At 45.5% G+C, this 22670-nt stretch overlaps 1 protein-coding gene across 1 annotated transcript in view; it reads right to left on the bottom strand.

The window, feature by feature from the left end:
* MTUS2 (microtubule associated scaffold protein 2) overlaps positions 1-16062 on the bottom strand; it is a 317018-nt gene extending 300956 nt beyond the window's left edge. Inside the window, exons 1-2 of the mRNA XM_040584399.1 lie at positions 15928-16062; positions 7385-7458 (exon numbers count right to left, since the gene is read on the bottom strand). The gene's annotated coding sequence lies outside the window, so the exon portion shown is untranslated. The remainder of the gene's footprint in view (positions 1-7384; positions 7459-15927) is intronic.
* Between the last annotated feature and the right edge of the window lie 6608 nt (positions 16063-22670).

Below are 22670 nucleotides of genomic sequence, written 5' to 3' on the forward strand. Positions count from 1 at the left end.
AGTGTCTCATGCAAGCTGAGCTGCACACATGTGGCTGACAGGGATGCTGGGAACAAGTGTACTCCCCATGGCCACTACAGAAAGAAGGAAGATTTTTCTTCTGTTTTAGCAGGCACTACAATAACGGAACAAAGTGTGTATTTCAGTTACGGTATACCCATGTAGACCTTAACTGCAGTATGTATTGCATGCTGTGCTTCCATCCTACAGCGAAACTGAGAGAAATACTGGATTACCTTAAAGCTAAGACCCAAATTGTGCTACCATCTTGAAGCAAAGTATTTACAAACAAATATTCTGACATCCCGTTTATCTGTTTTGCCATAAAATTGGCTTATAAATGATTAATTATGAAAAATAAGCACAGCAGGCTTTCATGCACTTTTACTTTGAAATCAAGGTCACACTTTGTTTTGAAATTCAGAAAAACAGTATGAATAATATAATTAACATATCAGAAGATTCTTTGCAAGTAACTTTATTTAAGCAGGCTAAAACAGGAGCTTATGAAATTGTTGCTATCCTGTCATTGCAAACAAATAATTTCTTAGTCCTTGTTTATATCCTTCATTTTATTTGATTAATACCTTGTACCGAAAGGATGCCTGGAGTAGCATCCCCTATACTAAGCCACACAATGCTGAATTAAAACAGTGTTCTTGTCCCAAAGCATTTACAAGCAGATTCCTGCTCTGTGGACTCAATTCCAGATGGGATGCTGCTTCTTAGAAACAATTCAATAATGATGTGGTTATAGATGTAACCACAGTATTGTACAGATATTACAATGGTTACAGATGTAACCAGTAACTTAAGAGTCATAGAATAATAGAGTCATTTAGGTTGGAAAAGACTGTTAAGATCATCAAGTCCAATGGCAGTGCTGGGTTTGCCAAGTCCACTGCTAAACCATGTCCCTAAGCACCAAGACTTTTGAATACCTCCAGGGATGATGATTCCACCACCTCCCTGGGCAGCCTGTTCCAATGCTTCACCACCCTTTCAGTGAAGAAATTTTTCCTAATACCCAATCTAAACCTCCCCTGGCACAACTTGAGGCTGTTTCCTCTTGTCCTGTCACTTGTTATCTGAGAGAAGGGACTGACCCCACCTGCCCAAAGCCTCCTGTCAGGAAGCTGTAGAGAGTGACAACGTCCTACTCTCAGCCTCCTCCTCTCCAGGCTGAACACCCCCAGCTCCCCCAGCTGCTCCTCACAGGACTTGTGCCCCAGCCCCTTCCCCAGCCCCGCTGCCCTTCCCTGGACACGCTCCAGCCCCTCGACGTCCCTCCTGCAGCGAGGGGCCCAACACTGAACACAGTATCTGAGATGCAGCCTTACCATTGACAAGTAAGGCTTCCATAACACATCTGAATACATCCAGTAAATCATTCTGCAGGTTCTCTACCCAAGATGCTTAGCTGCCAAAATGCTTTGTGCCAAGCACAGTGTAATACTGAAAGAAGTGGGTCTCAGGCACTTGGATGTAACCACTTCATGCGAACCATCTTCTGCCTATACAGCTCCTTACAAACCCTCACCAAGGCTAGATGTGCAGTCAGTCCTGGTGACAGAGCAAGCCCACCTGTTGACAAGTCACTTGCTTCAAATAGTGAGAAGCTGATTTCTAGGTGCATGCTGTTTTTGCTAACAAAAATTTACCCGGTTATCTCAGTAACAGCCATTTCTTAAGGCTAAACTTCTAAGACTTTCACACAGCATGAGAGAAGAAAAAGTGCATCAGCTTTTGACCTCAGCTACTGTCCTTTCCTTCTGTCTCTGCTGCTTTCCAGAGCCAACTGCAGCATGAACTCCATCTCATGATGTTTACCTTGTCTGCACAGCAGTGCAGCGACCACAGGCTTGCAAAAGGCCACATGGCCTGGGAGCTGCCAACTGGAGCGGTCTGACCAAAAAAGAAGAGCCTCTCCATGTCAACATGAATTGTCAAAAAAACCTTGTGATACATGTATTACAGAGCTAGAAATAGAAAGCAATGCTTTCACCATACTGCTGATATTTGAATAACTTCTTTTTGAAAAAGGGCAAACAATTTGCTCCCCTGAAAGCTTGCTTACGATGGCAAGGACTGGGCTCAATTTCAATAGAAAATACAATTGCCTTTTTCAAAAGGAAGCTCAATTCTATTAAAGGTTAAGAAGGTAACAGACAAAAAACACATAATAAAAATCAAGACTAAAAAGCACTGCACTTAAAGAGAAACAGGGTAGGCAGAAGATAAAGCCACGGACACTGCACATGCAAAGAGAAAAGCAGAATGGGAAATGACAAGCTGAGACAGAGGGTGAGGTCTACTAGAGATCCATCAAATGGTGCAAGGGAATGGAATGAAGCAATCAAGCACATATTCTTGAATTTATGAAAAATATTGTCACATTGAGCTTTATTCTAGCAGAGAACCTGTTCTGGAAGAACCACTTTACTAGTAAGACTTCAGAAAGTCTGCAAGCTCTAGACATGGCTTAATACAAAAGAGTAGCAACAGTAACTCTAGCTGATGCTATATTGGACTCCTATTGGATACAGGTGAACCATTTAATTAGAAAATTATGATTCACTACAGGCAAAGGCTCCAATTCCTTTAACAACTGGAAAATAATATGTAATCTTAACCAATATCTTATTTACTTGTTCAGATATTTTAGGACAATTTCTCAAACCTAAAAACAAATCACATGCAAAACTGAGCAGGAGGAAATATCCACACACAAAAATATAAAAAGGACCTGCTAAAGAATGCTTTATTACATGCTAAAAAAAAATTTAAAAAAAAATAATTGCTGTGCTACAGCCATGAAAGGAAGCTTTTTTGGTGGAAGAATCCTGGCTAAGGAGAGTGACAGCAGCAGCAAAGAAACCTGTAAAACAAACCCACAGCACATAACAGATGGGGGGGGAAAGACACCGATAGCAATGAATACAAATCAACATTGTAGAAACACAAGCAAGTGACGAGAAAAAAAAAAAACCATTCAAAAAGCTATGGTGAGGTTATGACAATACAAGCTTCTCCCTAAATGGAACAAGAATAGCAAATGCCAAGCAATGACTTCAATAACTGGTCAGTTCAGACAAAAATTATCAAACAATTCAGAAATAGACAAACTTATTTGACAACTACTTCTACTCTACATTCAGAAAGACGCAAGATGCTATATTCACATCTTAAAGTGATAATGACATACCTCCAATGCCACCAGTAACTGGAGAGCGCTTTAAATAGCCTCTCAGTTAAAACCCTGCTTTCAAGAGTATAAGGCAGATGAACCAGCAACTTTTGATTCAGAGACTGCTTTTAACAAAAGGAACACTAGAAGTTCCCGGTGACTGGGAAGAGTTAATACCAAGGCAGTATTTTAAAGGGTTAAGTGGGATAACCTAAGCAGCTATGGAACAGTTAGACTGACATCATAAGCAACACCAGGGAAAGGTTATCATGGGACACAATCAATAAGGCATTGAAAGACAGTAGCACAATTAACATCAATCAACACAGCTGTATGGAAAATAGGCCTGATCATGTAAATCTGATCATTTGTATGAAGTTACATCATTATTTGATAATGGTAGTGTGCTGACAGGCTGTATTTCTAGTCCTAATTTCACACTGTGTAGCGATTTAAAGTCATGCTATACATAAAATCCTGAATTAAAAGATTAACCATACTACATCAACACTGCTCACAGTAAATGAATTTTGAAGTGGCTAACTAAATGGAGAACCAGCATTCAGATAACAGATTCCTTGTCAGTCCAGCAGGAAAAAAATGGAGGTACAACATTTGGAAGTTTGAAAAAAGCTACAGACTGCCTCAAAAGGCAAGGCTCATTATTTACTGAAACAATTTGCCTGCAACATGATAGATTGATTGCTGCTGGTACCCTTTAAAACACCACCTTGGTCTCTTTCAGGAAGATATGCTAAATAAAGAAAAAATAAAGGACTGCTAGCGATGATATATCCTGCATTTCTCTGACCTGCACTGAGCAGGCAGTAAGAATAGATATTCATGTGGTCCCCTCTGGTCTTTAAATTTACAAGCTTAGGAAACAATGACCTAGACATTATTAATCCCTCTGCAATTTAACACAGTAAGTGAATCACGCTTAATCCATCTGATACAGTACAAAGTGTCTTCAGTATTTCTATGGGATTTCAACTGTAATCCAGTGTTAAATTACTGGATGATTTAAAATATTATCAAGTCTCTTCCCTGAATTTCTGATTTTTAGCTGAAAGCAGCAGAAGTCTATCCCTCTTTGAAGCATCTCACTAGCTGTTTGCTTAAATACAGAGCCATGGTATCAAACTCTTGACCCATAACTTCCCATGTAGTCCACTTTGACCTGTTCCTTAGGAAATGTTTTTTGAAGTGATGCCATCAGAACAGTATTTCTGTGGTGTGTCAGAAAGCCTCCCATCAGCTACAGCTGTGACTAACATGCTAACTTCACGCAAATCTCTCAAGCAGGGTTACGCTCTCATATACCCATCACCTTCCCACACAGTGCTCTAAGATCAGCAGAGGAGAGGTGAAAGTCCCATTACCTCTGCCAAACACATGTTATTTAGTCCTGTCTATTTGAAACAAAACACAGGGGTTTGAAAACACCATTCTTGCAGATAACCCTGGAATGGGCCAGGAAACTATTCTCTCAGGTTCGCAGCAAGTGCTCAAATTGCAAAATAGCCTCTTACATTTCTTGCTCTATTTGACATGTACTTCTGGTGCAATTTTCCCTTTCAGAAGCTGAACATCTCTAACACTCACCACAGAGAAAATGAATTTCAAAAATTTCCAGAGCTCTTTTCCAGCTGATGGCCTTTGGTTTCCAATCCTTCTAGCCACTAGGAATCAAAACCTTCAAGCTGCTTCTCACAGGCCTTACCATGAAGTCCAGTGACATGCCAGCCCAAAAAGGAAGAGGATGTGTTAACAGGTATTGACTACTTGTTTCACTAACAATGAAATAACATACCTTATAGAAGGGAATGCTTTAATGTGACCTTTTGGAGAGAGCTATAAGAAATTACTTAGGATATTGATTTAGTTCTTTCCATAACCATCATCCAAGCACTACAGAGTCCTCAACCAAACTGGTAAATCCACAGGCATATTAAGAATTTTAATTACGAATTAAGAATATTAAGAAAATTAAGAATACTAGGAAGGATTCATCTGCATTTCTCACTGCTACCTGTGCTCTTCCAGCTCTGCAGCCAAGTTCCAAATCCAGGATCCAGCCTTCGACCTTGATCAGTGAATGGCAGTGGGAGAGCTGTACACAGGAACATTCGAGAGGGTCCGAACAGCAAACCCCACCCCACCCCCCCCACAGCAGCCACACACCTTAAGCCTCACTGGCTGAGTTACAAGACTTACAGCCCCAGTAACAGGAGGGCAGAAAACAGTTTAACTGCTTTTAGATCAGAAGTCATTTGTATATGGGAAATACATAAAAGGCATTTTCGTACATCCTTCACACCACCCAGGACTGTGTCCTGCCAATGCTGTCCTCAAACAGAAGATGTGCATTGCCCTCCCTTCTTTCCTGTGGGGCAAGAGAGTGCCGGAGCATCACATGCCACTTGTAAACCCATAAACACAGGATTTCCCTCATTTAGTGTTTAGCTGCCCGACTGCTACAGTATTATAACCAGGAGGCACGTGCCACCCAGAAGACAGGAACACACCAGTTCAATCACCCATTTCACAGCCAAAACCACATCATCTATGACTGAATGTGACTGTTGTCAGAGAAACAGCTTTTGACTTGGGTAAATGATAGGAGATTCCTTCCCAAGCTCCTGTGACCACTCAGTTCCTATCACACAGCACTGTCCCCAGAGGCATCTGCATGTATGAAGAGTCCCTTGAAAGCCAGGGATCATGCCATGATGATGCCTGCTTCACCCTTCTGAGCCCCACCAGTCTCTATTGGCCACACAGCCTGGGTTGGAAAGGGAAACAGACACGGTGTACAGGATTTCCTACACTGAGGATTGGGATTGTGGTAATATCTTTGCCAGTGACCAGAGTTTGCTTTCTCTTTGCTCTCACCTGCTTTCTGCTCTCAGTCTGATTACCACAGAAACACCACCCTTTGGGTGCCTCCTCACCATGTATAGTGTTGCATGCTACAGCCATGGCCCCAGGCTTTGCTGGGGTCCTGACCCCCCAGTGCTGGCTGCTCTTGCCAGACCTTTCTGACTCCAGGTCAGACCAGGCCCAAGTCCCCCTAAAGGAAAGAGCAATGACTACACCATGTTGCCATCAGAACTTCTCCAGCCAGGCTGTGTTTTGTTACTTGAGAACCAGATCATACCTGGCCCCAGGAGATGCCTGCGCTAGGCTATGTGGACAGTTTTTCTTGTTCCTCCCCGTGGTCAGCCAGCAGGACACAGCAGGCCGGCACACGCTACTGATGCGCAGGGAAAATCAACCATGAGCCTGCTGGAAAACTGGGGGCAGTGTAAGAGCACAAAAGAAGATTTTGACCATCATCACCTGGTCATCACAGAAAAAGCAACCTCAGAACTCTGGCTCTATTTCGCCCATCTGAGGTTACCCCTTGCTAGGCAAAAGCCAGGCATGCACCCAGCCAGCCTGCTTGGGGGTTTGCTGGGAGGAGGCAGCCTGTGGCCCCTCTCACTCCCTCCAAGGTTTGGCAGTACCCCATACAGTCAGCCTCCCTCTGGAACCTACACTGTCCCATCTCCATCTTATTGAGTCATTTGAGGCTTTGGGACCACTGTCAGCCTGTTACTGGTGGGCAAAGAGCCAATGCCCCTAGCCAGGTAGAAAATACTGCCCCACAACCTGCCAGCATTGCTGTCTTTTTTTTTCTCCCAGGTGAAAAAAATCATTGCTGACCTCCCAGAGGCTTCAGCATGCCTTGTTAGTGCTCATGACTGAACGCAACCTCATGCCACTACAACACAGATTTACCAGGATCCATGTCACAGTCATTTCCCAGCCAACAAAGTTATGCCTTCCCAAGCATGAAAGACTACCTTCAAATATTGTCATCTCAAAAAGTAACCAGATTTAGCTTAGAGATGTAGTACATTGGATTAGATATTCATACTTTCTATGTATACTATACCTACCAGACAGAAATAATAGATATTAGAAAAGCAAAGGTCTATTTTTGTTTGATAATTTCCCCCAGTAAAAGTCTCATGGTCTGCTTTGAAGTCATCTTTATCTCCATTGTTTATACAATTGTTAGAGGGAGTTTTCATTCAATAGACTAGCACTAATATAAAAATCAAAGACGTCTTGCAAAAGAGTTCTTTGGTGGCAAAGACATTCAAAAGATCAAATCAGACATTAATAATACAGAAGACAAGCTAAGCTTACCCCAAATGCTAGAAAAACAAATTTTACTTCCATTGGTGATAGTTCGCCCTAGAAGGCAGTCCCAGGATGGAAATCTTAAAAAAAAAAACAAATAAGAGACTCATTAGAATTAGAGTAGGTAACAACAGCATACACCATCAGATCTTTTGTAAACACACTGCTCAAGATTAAACATCCTGCTCTTCTGATTATGATCCTGTCCACATTTTCTGGCATTAGCTCACAGATAAGCTGGTCCGTGTTAGGAGTGAGTGAAATAAAGCAACGCACCTACTCTCAAAAGGGGAAGAGGATACAAAAAGTTTGCGAAACAAACTCCACATTTTCTGTTCCCCTTCCTCTGGAGTATCTTTAAAGCAAGTCAATGCTCTCAAGTCAAATTTAGGTACACAAGCTAAAGGGGAAGCACAGATTACACTCAGTCAGGTTTTAAGGCATTTACAGAGATCATTGTTTTTAAGAGATGTTGTGCTATTTGATGCCTTGTCCCTACGCCACATTTTGATGTGATACAGGTGATGTATTGCTATTCAGGGAGATTTAGCTGAATTTGCTTGTGATTGCAATCACAAGAAAAAGAAAAACAACATTGTGAATCAGAGAATGTGGGTTATATCAAAAGGCTACAGGTCAAGCCAGAGAGAGAAAGCAAGCTAGCCCTGAGATTTGGTAAGAGGTCATAAGATGTTGTTTTACCAGTGGTAAAAGGGACCAAAGTCATATTGCTGCAAATCAAACATGAAACTAGAAGAGCATCTCACAAGTAAAGCTGACCAGATCATAAGATGACAAAAAAGGTAGAAAAGGTTTTGGGCTTTGGTTGTTTTGGTGGGGTTTCTTCCACATTATGTCAATGATGCATATTTATTTGTATTACAACAGGAAAGAGACAGGAGATATTAGAACGAAGAGTTAAGAGGTATGAGTATAAGGAAGACCAAGAGCAGGGATGTGGCTGTGGGACAAGCAGAGCAGGTGGAGATCAGAACAGACTTGAGAATATGACAGAGGAAAAGGCAGAGAAAGAATAGGGAAACACAGCTGAGGGAAAAGGAGGAGGTCATACAACACTTTTTTCCTTGTGGTAAATATCAAGTGGAAAAAAGTTAGATAAAAAGCTCAGAACATATTAGAACATGGAAGATATGGATGGGATTTTAGGTAAGAGATTTAATCAAGTAGTCTTTTTTTAAATGTTTTATTCACATGCAACTGATGCTCACCGTTTATGATAAATTTCACAAAATGCGGTAAAAATCCCAAATCCAAAGTAACATGCAGCAAAACATGCACTAATTACAATGAAATTTATTTTAATAATAAATTCCAGGAACATTCTATTTCACCACCACCTTCCGTTTGCCAGCAAGGCAGGTTGCTTCTTTCCAAATAACTCAGTTAAATTAAGTTGTGTGTTCAGCCTCATTAGCCACCATCTCCATTCCCCTGTGGTTTTAATTAGATAGGTTTCTGTGCACAGCTGCCTCAGTCCTTTCCCCACTCCCCCCCGAAACAATCCCACAATGTTGCTTTTTTATGTTATCATTCTTCAAATGCTCCTAATTATGCTGGAGGCAGCCAGGGTGATTGGGGCAGAGCAGTGCTCTCCCGTAGAGAAGGCAAGGCAGGAGCTGCAGCCAGCAGGGCACACACTGCCCCTTGGGCAGGGCTAAGATGCGCTTCCACACCATTTTACCCACTGTAATCAGGACAACCCACGAGTATGATGGGCTCAAGTGCAGGGTCAGACCCTCCGCACCGACACCAAGTCCCAAGCACATGGCGCCGACTCTTCCCAGCAGCCTCCTTCCTGCTCCACGAGCATCCATGCTGGTCCACCACTTTCGTGAAACCACAGGGCAGGAACAGGGCCCCAGCACCCCACACCAAAGCTGGGGGACACAGGAGACCCCTGAGTCCAGGGTGACGATACCTAGCTGCAGCTCCTCCCTCCTCCCCCAAAGCACCCACCCTGGCAAGCCCAGTGCATCCCCCTGGACGCTAGGCCATGGCACTGTCCCACAAGACAGAAGAAAGGCTCAGGAGGACCGGCTCCAAAGGTCTGTCCTGGCCTTCAGTCCAGTTTTTAAACAAGCACAGGAGGAACCAGATCATGAGATTACCTGTTTCCAGCTGGAAATGGGGGTAAAGGCTGATTTTTCAGGAAAATAAAGCAAGTGGGGGAGGATCAGCTCTGCCCATAAGGAGCAAGAAGGGACTTTTTAAAGGCAGGATTTCCACTTCAGGCTCTAATTGCACTTTATTAGCAGAAACAGACTGCAAATCCAGCAAGAACGGCTGGCAGAAAACCCTCGCAGCAAAGGGCCTCTGCTGCCCAGCTACCCTACAGCGCCTGAGGAGAGCCTGGGGAGCTCAGCACCATCCTGGGCTATTCCTGGCTGCCCAGGGTCAGCAGCGATGCAACAGGGATTAGAGCAACTTGGATTTGTTATGTAAGCGACATCCTGCTTGTAGCTTCTCTCAAATCCCAGACACTGCTATTACGCAATAGGAACAATCAAACAGGGCAGCTTTTCTGCTATTTGGGGTTTTTAAAAGTGCTGAGCAGCTAAAAACGAACATAGCGGGTCTGTCAGACTCTGTTACATTTTCCACTCTAATCAGTTTACCTTAAAGCTGCTGCAGCTTATAGAGAGTGACTCAGCTCTCACTTCACTCGAGGCCTCACGGTACACAAAGGTGAAAAAAAGCAACCTGTCCACCTCCCTACTGGATCCTGGGTGGAAAGCAAAGGATCTTTTATCTTTATATATATATAAACTTGTACCTTATGAACCAAGCCTAGGAGCTTCCATTTCTTCAGCATCAGTAACTCACTGGCTTTATTGACATTAGAGGATTCCTTACATGAGTAAAGGCTGTGGAGCTAGCCCTGAACTTTGCTGCACAGGTTGGATGGTAGCTGCGAGCCACTCTGACACCTGAGCTTTCATCAATAAAAAAAAAATGCAAGCTCATTTAACAGTCTCCAGAGTCCTTTGTTTTCTTGAATTATTACTATAAATAATCCGATGGTAATGCATGCAATTTTACATTACACATCTATGTACATGTGCTATTCAAGAAAATATGCATATTAACAAGATCCATTGTTTCCATAAGCCACTTTACTCATATTTGGGTCATGCTCCAGCAATATCAAGGATCAGTAGATGCAGATGTTTCAGGAAATTCTGGTTGGTAATTTAATCAAGCTGTTGTCATCAAGATTAGAACTTTGGCCAGTTTAATTTTGGTTTAGAAACTTATTTCTTTCCAGCTTACAAACTATGTTCAAAGAAAGTTTTCCATTCATTTCAAATGGTCTTTTAAAGTTTTCCAAGATCTGAAAAAGGAGACAAAAATCACTCTTTTCAGGTAGAACTGATTTGCTACCTATTCTCCTAGCCTTTCAACCTTTTAATGCATTGAAGAAACAGCCCAATTTTAGTGCCTATGCTGAATACTTGTTTTGATCCTCATAACATTAAACCCCAAACAACATATCCAGATTGTGACCATGATATAGCAAACCTGTTCTAAGCACTTGCTCCTGATCTCTGTAACATTTCTAGCCTTGTATGTGCAGCCATTTGATTTCACCAAGGCTCATATAGATTGTTTCCAGAGATTATTTTACTGTTTTTTCCCCCCATTTCAAAGCCTCCAACAATAGCTAAGTAACTTTTTATCAAAACAGTGGTCTGGTAGAGCAGAAGGAATGCATTCATCCTGAGAGCACAACTCCGCTGAGCGCACTCAAGTGCAGTTTACTTCTGAATGTCTTATTTGTGCCCAGTATCCTGCCAGCTTTCCCTGTGCATAGCACATGATTCCTCCTGGTATTCTGACATGAAAAAATTGCATCAAGATTGGAAATGCTTAATACAAAGCTTTTTTTTCTCCCGTCACAATCTAATTCTTGTTCAGTAACACTAACGTACCCTGTCATGCAGAAATACACTACTTGGGAGTCACCCAATCCCTCTGACTTTTTCTAGGAGTATAAACTTGAATTATTATGAGGACTGCCTTGGACTGAAAAAACACTCAGGTGGCTTGAAGGGGTTATTTCACATGCCCCATGCAAAACTTGGCAGAGACAACACATGTCAGAGGGCGAAAGCACTATTGGAGCATCTCTGCTCTTCAAGCCATCCCTGCCTGCCAGACTGGCTCTTTGGCGGCCTTAGCATTCTGCCATAACTTAGAGCGCCCTGTGGGGGTAATAAACACAGAAGCCAACTCATTTAGTTTGAGCTATGAAATAGTTAAAATTCAAAAAGTAAAACTTGGAGAAACTAATTAGCCCAGCATGTGTTTAAGATGCTTGTTTTCTTTTCAACTATGATTTCAAAGGGAAGTCATTCTCCTGTAAGTGTTTGGTGATTAAGCCCATGAAGTGAAATTCACAGCTGTGCAAAGAAGAACAAGTTACGCTTTTCTTCCAGCTCTGCATCCCATGCAGTAGCTGTTTCAAAGTTTATCTCCAGGCAGAATAGCCCTTAGGCTCATGTAAGGAGCAGCAACCTGTATTACACCATCATTTAAATTAAGATTGCAGGCTGGAAGGGGAATTCAAGGAATTTTCTGCTGATGCTTTTGCTAGTTTTGAGGATTGGATGAAATCACTGATCTGCAAGTGATGTCACTAACAGCAAAACCCTGGGAACTGCTGCCACACCAGATGCTTCTGAGGATTAAATCACTTGCAGAGACTTTTGATGTGGATGCCTCTGCTGGAACGAAACGGACTTCTCCATCCACAGTCCCCAAATACCCTGCAAGACTGGGCCAGCATACCCCTCCCAGCTTTTGGAGAGGAAGCTAAGGCATATTCTTAAAGCAACTTTGCCGCAATTATACGGTAAGATAACTCCTTACCTTCCAGCTAGTGCGCCGCTAACACCACTTTCTGTGCAGCACTACATGCTGTGCCATGCTATGCCACAAAGGCAGCAATAACTTCTCCTTGAGCAGAAAACAGTCCCTGTCCTGAAACGTGAAGATTCACTGCCCCAGGAACTTTGAAACTGTTGGCCTAACTGCCAGCTCTGTAGCCACTTAATTGAAAAAGAAAATAGAATCCCTTAAAGAAATTACTAAGGTGACTGCTTAAATAGTCTTTTAAACAGCCCTTTTATATTGAAGACCTATTTTTCAGGTGTTTTGAAAGTTTTACGGATATGCCTTTTGGCTGCAAAGCAGTAACCCGTTTCTATATCATAAAAGTAACATAGGACGGGGCTTTAATTGGTATAAAACACTTGGTTGTGAAGCTACTGCAATTTATAACAGCTCATCATTTCCCTTCTTGTTTCTCACCCTACAAACCCTAAGTAGGTCTTCCTCATGAAACCAATGACAGGACAGTGAGGTAGTTACAGCATCTGGCTGTACTCTGTAGATCTTTCCAGTGACCTTGGATGAAGTGTTGGACCTTATCATCTTCCCAGTTTCCCACTGGAAAATCCAGAACAGCAAGATACCATATAATGGCAATTGACAGAATAAACAAAACAAGTTTTCAGAGAGCGAAGCATCAAATGCATATCCAGCAACAGGAAGCGACAGTATTCCCAGGCTCGTGAGGGTGCCATTTATATTAGGACAGTGCCAGAATAAGTTACACAAAAATCCATCAGAATTATTTTCCTGAACAAAGACTGTTTCAACAGGTTTGAGTGTGCAATAGCAAGCTCAGGTACAAGATAAACCATCATGCATCTAAGTTTTGCTACTCTTTACTACTTCCTTTCTGCTTTCAGCTACTTATGCTTTAACAAAACTGACTGCACAGTGTTCAGTAGAAGTTGCATTTAAGCAAGGCCAGTATAATTATAAATAGCTTTTGATAAAATGCAATAGTTGCACAGGGAAAACATGTGCTAAATCAGCTGTGCCTCAGTAGTCATTTTACCAAACGTCAGCATCCAGCCAGAGGTGGAGAAAAGATCCTCTCACACCGCTTGTTGCTAGCATTTCAGCAAATACCTTCATTGAGATGTCCATTATTATGCCTAGATCTTTTCTCCTCCAGAGCATTCAATCAAACACTAAACCAACCACTCTGCGTGAGTCTCTACCGTATTGTGCTTCACATCATCTACCATTGTATGACTCCCTGGAGAGAGGATATTTGACAGGAGCCCAAAATTCTGGCTGCAATTCTCTGTCCTACGCTGATTTCTGGTGCTTCCTACATGAACTTAGGAAACAGAGACTACACACTGGAAGCTGAAATTTGTGTTTTTCCTAACTTACTATGAGGGAGGACTATTTCTCACTGGTTACTGCACTCCCTGCACAGCCTCTGATGTGCTGTTTGTGCTTTACAGATGTAGGAAGCTACACTTCTGCAGTAGACGTGCTGCTAGCTCTCCTCTCTCCATTATCTTCCTAAATATCTAGTATTGCTCACTATACCATAAATGTATTTTGCATAGAAATACACACTCAAGAAAAAGGCCAGGAGTTTCAAGCTGCTTTCTTGTTTATTACAGTCACTATCACTAACCCAACAGACAACACCCCGGAAAACTTTACTATGGAAGAAGCTTTGCTGTAAAGAAATGAAAAACTACTTATCTGAAACAAACCTACACTAGGCATTTGTTAGATCAGTAGCCAAACACCTACCTCTGTCCTTAAAGAGATGAACGTAAGGAAATACATGGTACCATATCAAAGGCTATTTCAAATAAACCGCAGGGACACAGCCTTGCAAAGATTTTCTCAGACCCCACCCCACCTCATCTCAGGTAGGGATTTCTAAACTCCCAGCACATGTTACAGACCCCTCCCCCTTTTGTACCTTAAAATAGAACTTTATTCTGCAGAAATTAAGGTGATAAATAAAGTAGAATGAGAAGTTAATCCTCATTTGCATACATGCAGCTCACTGCTACCACTCTCCTGCAGCACAGGCTGTACTGCTCTCCACAGCAGATTGCAGAGGTAGGAGACAAGTAGCTGGGTATATTTAATTGCATTGGAAAAGGGCAGACTGGTAAAGAGTTTATGTAGCAGGAGATACAGAAAGGCCACATCCCTGCTGAAACTGGGGATAAGAAACAGTAAAGCCTACAAACGCTACACAGAATGCAGAGAGCATGAAACAATTCCTGTACAAAATCACACAAACCAAAACATGACATTTCTGCATCACATTATATCCAGCTCAACTGCTGCCAAGTGCCTCTTTAACGCAGTCATCCATTGCAAAGTTAACCTGTATGCAAGCACTTGACATTTAATTATTTTGCTACTGATGCCTTAATATCAGCAAACATTTCTAATGCCTGACCCACTGAGAAGGTTTTGTTGGGGTTTTGATCGTTGCATTTTTTCATGCAATGATAAACGTCAAGGCTCCTGCTGGCTTGCTCTTTTCATGTTTAGAATGAGCAGGGATCGCTGGCTCCCTAACAGAGGTGCCTGTGGGGAGTAGGGGCTGGCGCAAAGGCACACAAGCCCCCTCTGCACGGCTCTTCCCTTCGGGAGGCAGCGGCAAGGGCCAGGGGGAAAGCAGCAGGAGCAAAGGCAGCAAGGGAGACTAAGGGAGGAGGAAGAAAAAGGTACCCAGACTCACCTAAACAGAGTTGGAAACTGCCGACCTAGATGAACAGCTCTTCAAGCAGAGACATTTTGAGTAGGGAGACCTGGAGCTGCTGCCCTATCTCCCATGGATTTATCTTTCCCTTCCTAGCAAAACACTACCCCACAATTCACATTAGCTGCTTGATCTTTCATCACACTTAAGAAAAATAATGAGATGCTGTTTCACCCACGGAAGGGTCAGAGAGCAGCTACAGTTTTAGCGCCCTCAGCCAGCGGGGTGCTGTGACCCGGCGCTCGCCCCGAACTCTCCGCTCGCCCGTGCTGACCGCTGGGACCCGACCCCCGCACATCTCCCCGGGACGCCCCCCCGCCTCCGACTCCGCCACGCCATTAACACGCTGCGGGCACAAAGCCGGCAATCCCGACCCTAGCCCAGGTGCTGCACAGACAGAAATGCCCACTTGACCCAGACCATTTACGAGCATCCTCAAAACTTCTGGCTCAAACATTCGGTGATACGGATTATCCGTGTTAGTAGGCTGGGCTGGCGTCCCCACCCCAGCGCCCCAACGCACGCGTGCCTGCCGCGCAGGTAGCGCAGGGGCGCAGCCTGAAGATCTGCCGCGTCCCCGCCGCGCAGGATCCGCTCCCCACCCCGCAGAGCTTTGCCCGCATTCCGCCCCCCGGGCCGCAGCGCTCCGGGGGCGCAGCCGGGACGCCGGGACACACTCCAGCCCCGGAGAGGCGGCGCCGCGGCCGCCAAGTCGCGGGGGCGATGCGGGTCAGAGAGGGGGCACCCCAGCCCCGCCACCCCGCGGCAGCGAGCGGAGCCCGCGCTGCCCGCGCCGGGACGGGGATGCGCCGGGACGGGGATGCGCCGGGACGGGGATGCGCCGGGACGGGGATGCGCCGGGACGGGGATGCGCCGGGACGGGGATGCGCCGGGACGGGGATGCGCCGGGACGGGGATGCGCCGGGCTCACCTGCCTCCGCGCCGCCGCCGGTGCTGGTGCTGCCACCTCCTCCCGCCGGCAGGACGGAGCGGCGGGCGCGGGCCGTGTTTATATAGCGGCGGGGCGCAGCCGCCCAGCAGCGCCCGCCGCCCGCGCCCGCCGCCGCCGCCGCCCCGAGCCGCAGCGCCCCCTGCGGGACCGCGCCGCGCCCTGCGCCCCCCCGGGAGGGGCACCCCGCCCCCCGGCCGGCACCCGCAGCCTCGTAGAGGGACCTGCCGAGAGGCGTCGCGACAGAGCGGCGGTATCGATAGCACGGAGAGCTGTCGCGGCAGCGGCGGTGGGATGCGCCCGCCCCTGCCCGCTTTCCCAGGGAGTCGCCGCGTGCAGAGGGACGCCCCGCAAGCGCTTGGGTGGCCTATCCGGGACCGCCGAGGTTGGAGAAGACCTTTAAGATCACCGAGGCCAACGGTGAACCCAGCACTGCCCTGGATGGGGGGTTTCTGGGAATATGGGTGCGGGGCAGCGCCTGCCGGGGAAGGCATAGCGGGGCCTCCAACGGCATCGGGCACAAACGGGACGCGTTCGTGCAAGGCTTTCTGCTCCTCGCCCGCCACCCTCCAGCTCGCCCTCGCCCCTAGTTCGTTTCTCTTTCGCTTTAAAATGCACAAGAAAAGAAAGAAAGAAAGAGCGGACACACAAATCTGCTTGTCAGCAAAACTTGCGACCCAAAGGGTAATCTCCATTGCTTTTGCTATGCCAAAACTCTTGCCCAGACGTTTTGCTCCCGTTAGGATACAGGCAGATACAGGCAGAGGTTTTTTATTGTATGTTCAAAGCCTTATCTACACGTACAGCCTGTGCCACAGCTATCTCTGTGCAGGTTGTTATATCCCCGATGAGCTAGCGCTCGTTGTTTCGATCAGCTGTTAAAATCAGCAGCAGGCACGAGATCAGATGGCAGTTTTATGATCTGTGTCTAATGCTGGGCAACTCAATTAATTTTTATGAAGTCCTCTGGGCAAGTGCATGAAGTTCTGTTCAGGAGGGGGTGGTGAAGGTGTTCCCAGTTCACAAGGCTGGCCAGATGCCGCACAGCATCCTCCTGCCCGGGAACCCCCGCAACGATGCCTGGAGACACCCGGAGAAGAGCCAGGAGCTGAGGACTAATACACAAAGGCACGAGATGGCAAGAGCCTGGGAATCTGGGGACACCCAGGCAGAAATGCCCATGGTCTGCATCCCAGCTGCATCCCAGCCCTTTGGTGGTTTGGATCCAAGTATAGCATTGGGGAAAGACTTCCCTCACCCCGTGCCTGTCTGATCAGGCTGATGTTACAGCCTCAGACAGCAGGACAGTCACTGTCAGAGGATATATCCCTATTTCCCAGGCACGCGATAACTTCCTTATTTCTGCCTGTGCTCAAAGCACACTGTGCTTGCATCTGTCTGCAATCTGAGGTGCCAAGTACCATCCCTGTGGCACTTTAAGTGAGTCTCTTATCCTTAAAGGACCTTCCTTTAAGGCTCGTCTTCCCTGCTGAAAAAAAGCTGTGTTCCCCACCCCCAGCCCCACCACAGCGGAATAAATGCTACGCTTGACTAACAAAGACAATGAAGATAAAGTATCTTAGCTGGTAAAGTCACTGCGAGCATCCATCTGGCTGGCACAAAGGACACTGACAAGCCAGGCACTGGCAGCTCTAGCTGGGGGGGGGGGGGGGGATTACGGCATGAACCCCCCCCAGCCAGCTCTGCCACAGCTCTCCAGCCCCCAGCGGGGTGGGCAGGACAGGAGAAGGGGCCGCACTTCTGTTCACAATTCAGAATATTATTTATGTTCAAACCCTGAGCTTACCTACCATTAAAATAAGGGGAGGGGATTCCGAGGAACCATGAACAAAACCATCCAGCACCTCAGCCATTAATTTCCAGAAAGCAGCAGTGCCATTTGTCTTGTCCAAAGGCATCACCATGAAACTGTTGGTGACGGGGGCTTACAGGCTTTCACTGCCCTCTTTTTACATTAGTACTTGAAAGGACCCATTGGCTGTATTACAACAGGGACAATAAATGAGAAAGCCCAAATTTACACAAAATATTAAACAGCCTGCCAAGACCTATTATATGAAAAAAAACCCCAAATTTATGCCAGCACTGAGTTTCTTCCCTCCATAGAACATTTTTGCAAACAATTACCACTCCTAGCACTTGACTTCTGATCACGGAGCTATTGCACTTTAAAAGATAATTCACGCTATTATCACACCTAATTAAAAGCTACTTAGCTGCAGAATGTGGGCTTCACTTTATTTTTAGATCCTGTGCAGAAGTGAAATTATCTGCTGTAGTAATTCACATAAACTTGTTTTTCTTCAACGTTTGGAATAGAGATCTGTAGCCCATACAAACGTACAATAGAAGATTTCTTATGCGACTCCAGCAAACAGAAGGGCTAACAAAAAAATGTTGCTTATGCTGTAAAGAGTAAAGGAAAATTATGAGAAACGGAAGCAGTGGATGGCTTTTATAAATGTAGGCAGAGCAGTTTCAAGCACAGCTTGAAGCCAAAACCACTTTGTTGATGTGTTTTGGAACAAGCTGCTGCAGCTACAGGGAGGTGGCAGAATAGCCTCACACATAGACCTGGGAAGTTGAAGGCGATGAGGAGCCCTGTGGCCCAGAGCAGGGACAGCCTACCTGTGAGCACAGGGCTGGATATGGCCCTGATGGAACTGGGAAGGGAGCAACCACATGCCTTGGGCATGGCTGGCCGAACGAGCCCCCCAGGTCTTCCCTCCCTCCTTGTCATAAGGGCATGGATGGTTGGCACAGCACAGGCACCTTTTGCTGTGCACCCAGGGTTTATCCCTTGCGTTTAAACAAGCACCAGGACATCGCAGTGGCTGTCTTTGCACTGATGGACATGGTGGGACCAGGGACCGAGCTGGATTGCTGATCAATCCACACTGCTTAATTGTTAGCGTGCCCCAGGTCAGAGCCTTGGCCAGTGCCACGTTGCCTGGCACAGCCGGACAGTGCCTGCACGCAGCCTGGTGGGTGGCACACAGGAGGGACAGTTCCCAGCAGGCAGCAGAGATGGGACTGCCCTGCTTCCCATTTCTTTCACCCTACACAGTCTTCCAGCCCTGTCTCAGGAGGCTTTGCAGCCACAAACTTCCCTCCTGCCTCACCCCAATTCATGCAATACAAACCCTGCTTCATGCAATAACACACCATTCTTGTGGGATGCAGCACAGCTATTACATTAGTTCCAACAGCGTAAATTAAAATAAATAAATAAATAAAAGAAACATTTACACATTAATACCAGTATCTTAGGGCCATAGGGGCACTAGATGAAAGACCAAGATCAGGCACTATGCAGCATGAATACAGCCAGTCTGTGTCGCTTGGCCTCAAGATCAGAGAGCAGCTCCTGGCTCTGTTTCCTTAGTGGTAGATACAAAGCAGGTGATGCCAGAAGGCTGCACAGGGCTTATTTCTCTGCAGAAATAAGCAAGAGGTGCAATTGGTGTTCAGTGTTGCAGATTATCTGGGAACCACAAAAGTCAGGGAGGAAAAAATAGCTCCCCCTCCCTCCCCCCCCCCCCCCCCCCCCCCATGTTTAGATAAAGCTGCAACATCATATTAAGGCTATTAGCTCCGAAAGATTTTTTTAAAGGTTTTTGTACCAGGGAGGATGCAGCTGGGATCCGCGTGAGGGACGGTTCATGGAGCAGGTCCTGGGCAGCATTGCTGGGGGCACAGGCACTGCTGGGGACACACAGAAAGCTGAGGGCTGCCTGGCTGCCCCTGGCAAGTCAGCAGGCAGGTGACAGGCAGAGCCTGCTGCAGGCAGGGAGGAAGGCTCCAGGCTGCCTCTGGGCACAGACTTGCCGATGCACAGAGCTGACAGTGACCAGCGCTGGCTGAGTTAAGGTGCTTAAGCTACTGTCTCCAAAGAGAAACCTTCCTTAGCCTTGCAAGTCTGGCCCACACACATTTTATCAGCAAAAGGATGGCAGATGAAAGTATGATTTTTTGCTGTTTTTGTTATGGTTGGGGTTTTTTTGTTTATTTAGATAGCTACTGTAGTCCTGTCAGCTGTTTTATTGAAGCGTCATCTTAAACTTCACTTACACCAGCTAAAACTCAAGTGCTGACATAATTCCAGAATGAAGCTGTCTGATACTGACTTTGGAATCTTCTGTTCTTGAATAGCTGTAACAACATAAGCTCTTTTCTATTGCATCAACACAAGGGGTGACTGGGTCACTGAAACTGTTATCAGTGTAATTAAAGTGGGACAGCTTTTGTGTCTTGATAAACACCAAAGAGCTGGCTTTGACTGTGACTGCTGCTTTTCTCACCAGGGGTGATACTGGCTTGTCACAACCCCCCAGATAAACCGGTGCTGTAAAGATGTAGTGGAGTTCTATATAAATTACAGCTAAACCAATTTATTCTCTCATCTGTGAATGCTGGCTGGCTAATTTAATGAGAAATAAAAGGCTGTAGCCAAGGCAAATCTATCACGTAAAGCAAACAGTCTTGCCAGAAAAATATCAACTTAATCTATGAAGTCAATTGCTTTCAATCAAATTATGAGGACTATCTTGTATACTCGAATTATCAGTGACTGAAAATCCTGCAAAAACATATTGCATTAGACACGCTAACAGCAATCACCTGCTCATTTTTGAGCAGAGTACAACCAAGTGGTGAGGATGACTTCAAATACTCTTTTTAAATGGCTTGGATTATTTAAAGCCATAAATTCAAAATCTTCTGGGATCACAATAGTAGTGTCTCTGAGCTGTGTTACTGCTTGATAACAGCAGTGAAACACTGCAGACAGATGATAAAGCAGTTTGATGTGAGCTCTTGTGAATAACACCATGGAAGAAATCTGCCCCATGAGGCCTGAGGAATCCCAGCCATGGAGAAGAATAATTGCGGTCAGATAAAAATGGCAGCTTGCGCGGTGCATCAACTTCCTATCTGCGTAAATATAATTGAGCACTTACGCTTGGACAAAGCGGATTTTTTGTGTGCATAATTTCTAATCATCATGAAAAAGGATTCCACAATTTAAGTAACATATATCCAGTTCTTTCATTTTTTTCCCCAATTTGTATTGAGGAAACGTTACAGCTGAGGAAAGGTCAGCTGCTGTGATAGCCTGAGCAGTGTGTCTCTGCATTTTATGAATTCTCTTGGATCTATGCAGTTGCATATGTATATGTGTACATATACTTGTACGCAACTGCATATATGTAGCCAGCAATCCATTTGCTGGCCTGCATCTAGTGCCTTTTGAGCCACGGAAAATGGAGACTCCTTATATCCAGACAATTCCAGTTCAAAAGCAGTGTCTAAGACAAGAGGATGGTCACATCCCAGGAGAAGCACTTGTCTCCAACCCATCTGCCAGGAGGTGGGATCTAGAGACTGTCAGAGCTCAGAACAGGAAAACAAGAAGCTCCGATGATAAACCTGGAGTGCACTTGGGTGCCTGCTTGCACAGGTTGGGCTGCTGCCTTCAGGCGAGTGACACACTGTGCCCAAATTGCACCTTGCTGGCCATGGGTGGGGTGGGGAGATCTGATTCTCCAGTCCTTTCCCCACACCTCCAACCCCAGCCAGCCAGCCTGCTCCCTCACTTGCCACAGCCTGTCAAACAGGTGCCCAAGCTTATTCATTTCACTAACCTTGTTCAGACTGCTCTGGCCATCATTGCACAGCAGGACTGCAGTCCTGCTCTCCCTTGTCATGGCTCCAGCACTTGTTGGAGCTACTCTGAGCCACCTCAACCTTGAAAAAAAAAAAAACAAACCAAAAAAAAAACCCCAACACAACAGCAGAAGGAAAGTGATACACCTTCTCCTGAGTCAGTATGCCAAGCTGCATCAGCAACGGGTTTGCAGTGTACCACTCAGGATGGAGGGCAGGAGGCAAGACTCTCGGGGACAGCAGCTGTGTGGGCTTAGGGCTGGCTTAGCATCACAGCCAGTCTTCTTGGGAGGTTCATTTTCTGCCAGATCAATAGACTGAACCCCCATGTGAAGGGGCTCAGTGAGTGCCAGTGCCAGCATTGGTATGTGGGGTGTGGTGGGGAGAGCAGGAATGGGAAAGGAAGGAAGGAAGGAAAAGAAAGAGAGAGAGAGAGAAAGAGAAGGGAAAGGAGAAAGAGAGGAAGAAAGAAAGAGAGAAAGAAGGAAAGAAAGAAAGGAAGAAAGAAAGAATGAAAGAAAGAAAGAAAGAGAGAGAAAGAAAGAGAAAGAAAGAAAGAAAGAAAGAAAGAAAGAAAGAAAGAAAGAAAGAAAGAAAGAAAGAAAGAAAGAAAGAAAGAAAGAAAGAAAGAAAGAAAGAAAGAAAGAAAGAAAGAAAGAAAGAAAGAAAGAAAGAAAGAAAGAAAGAAAGAAAGAAAGAAAGAAAGAAAGAAAGAAAGAAAGAAAGAAAGAAAGAAAGAAAGAAAGAAAGAAAGAAAAGAAAGAAAGAAAGAAGGATATGGAGCGAAGTGGAGGGCTCCAACTTTTGGCAGAGATTTTGTTTAGATTTGTTCAGCTGTATCATGCAGCTCTGCTTGCTAAAAGGCAGCTGGTCACCCAGAAAACCTTCCCTACCCGATGGCCATGCCAACTTCCCTGCCTCTCTGTGTGCACAGCTGGAGGGCTGCACCAGGAATAGGGTGGCAGGGAGTGGGCAGGGGGAAGGACGGCCAGTGGGAATCCCTGCTCCACCTATCATGGGTTGTGAAACCACAGCCTGAG

Source organism: Falco naumanni, chromosome 2 (assembly GCF_017639655.2).
Source record: "Falco naumanni isolate bFalNau1 chromosome 2, bFalNau1.pat, whole genome shotgun sequence".
NCBI classification, from domain to species: domain Eukaryota; kingdom Metazoa; phylum Chordata; class Aves; order Falconiformes; family Falconidae; genus Falco; species Falco naumanni.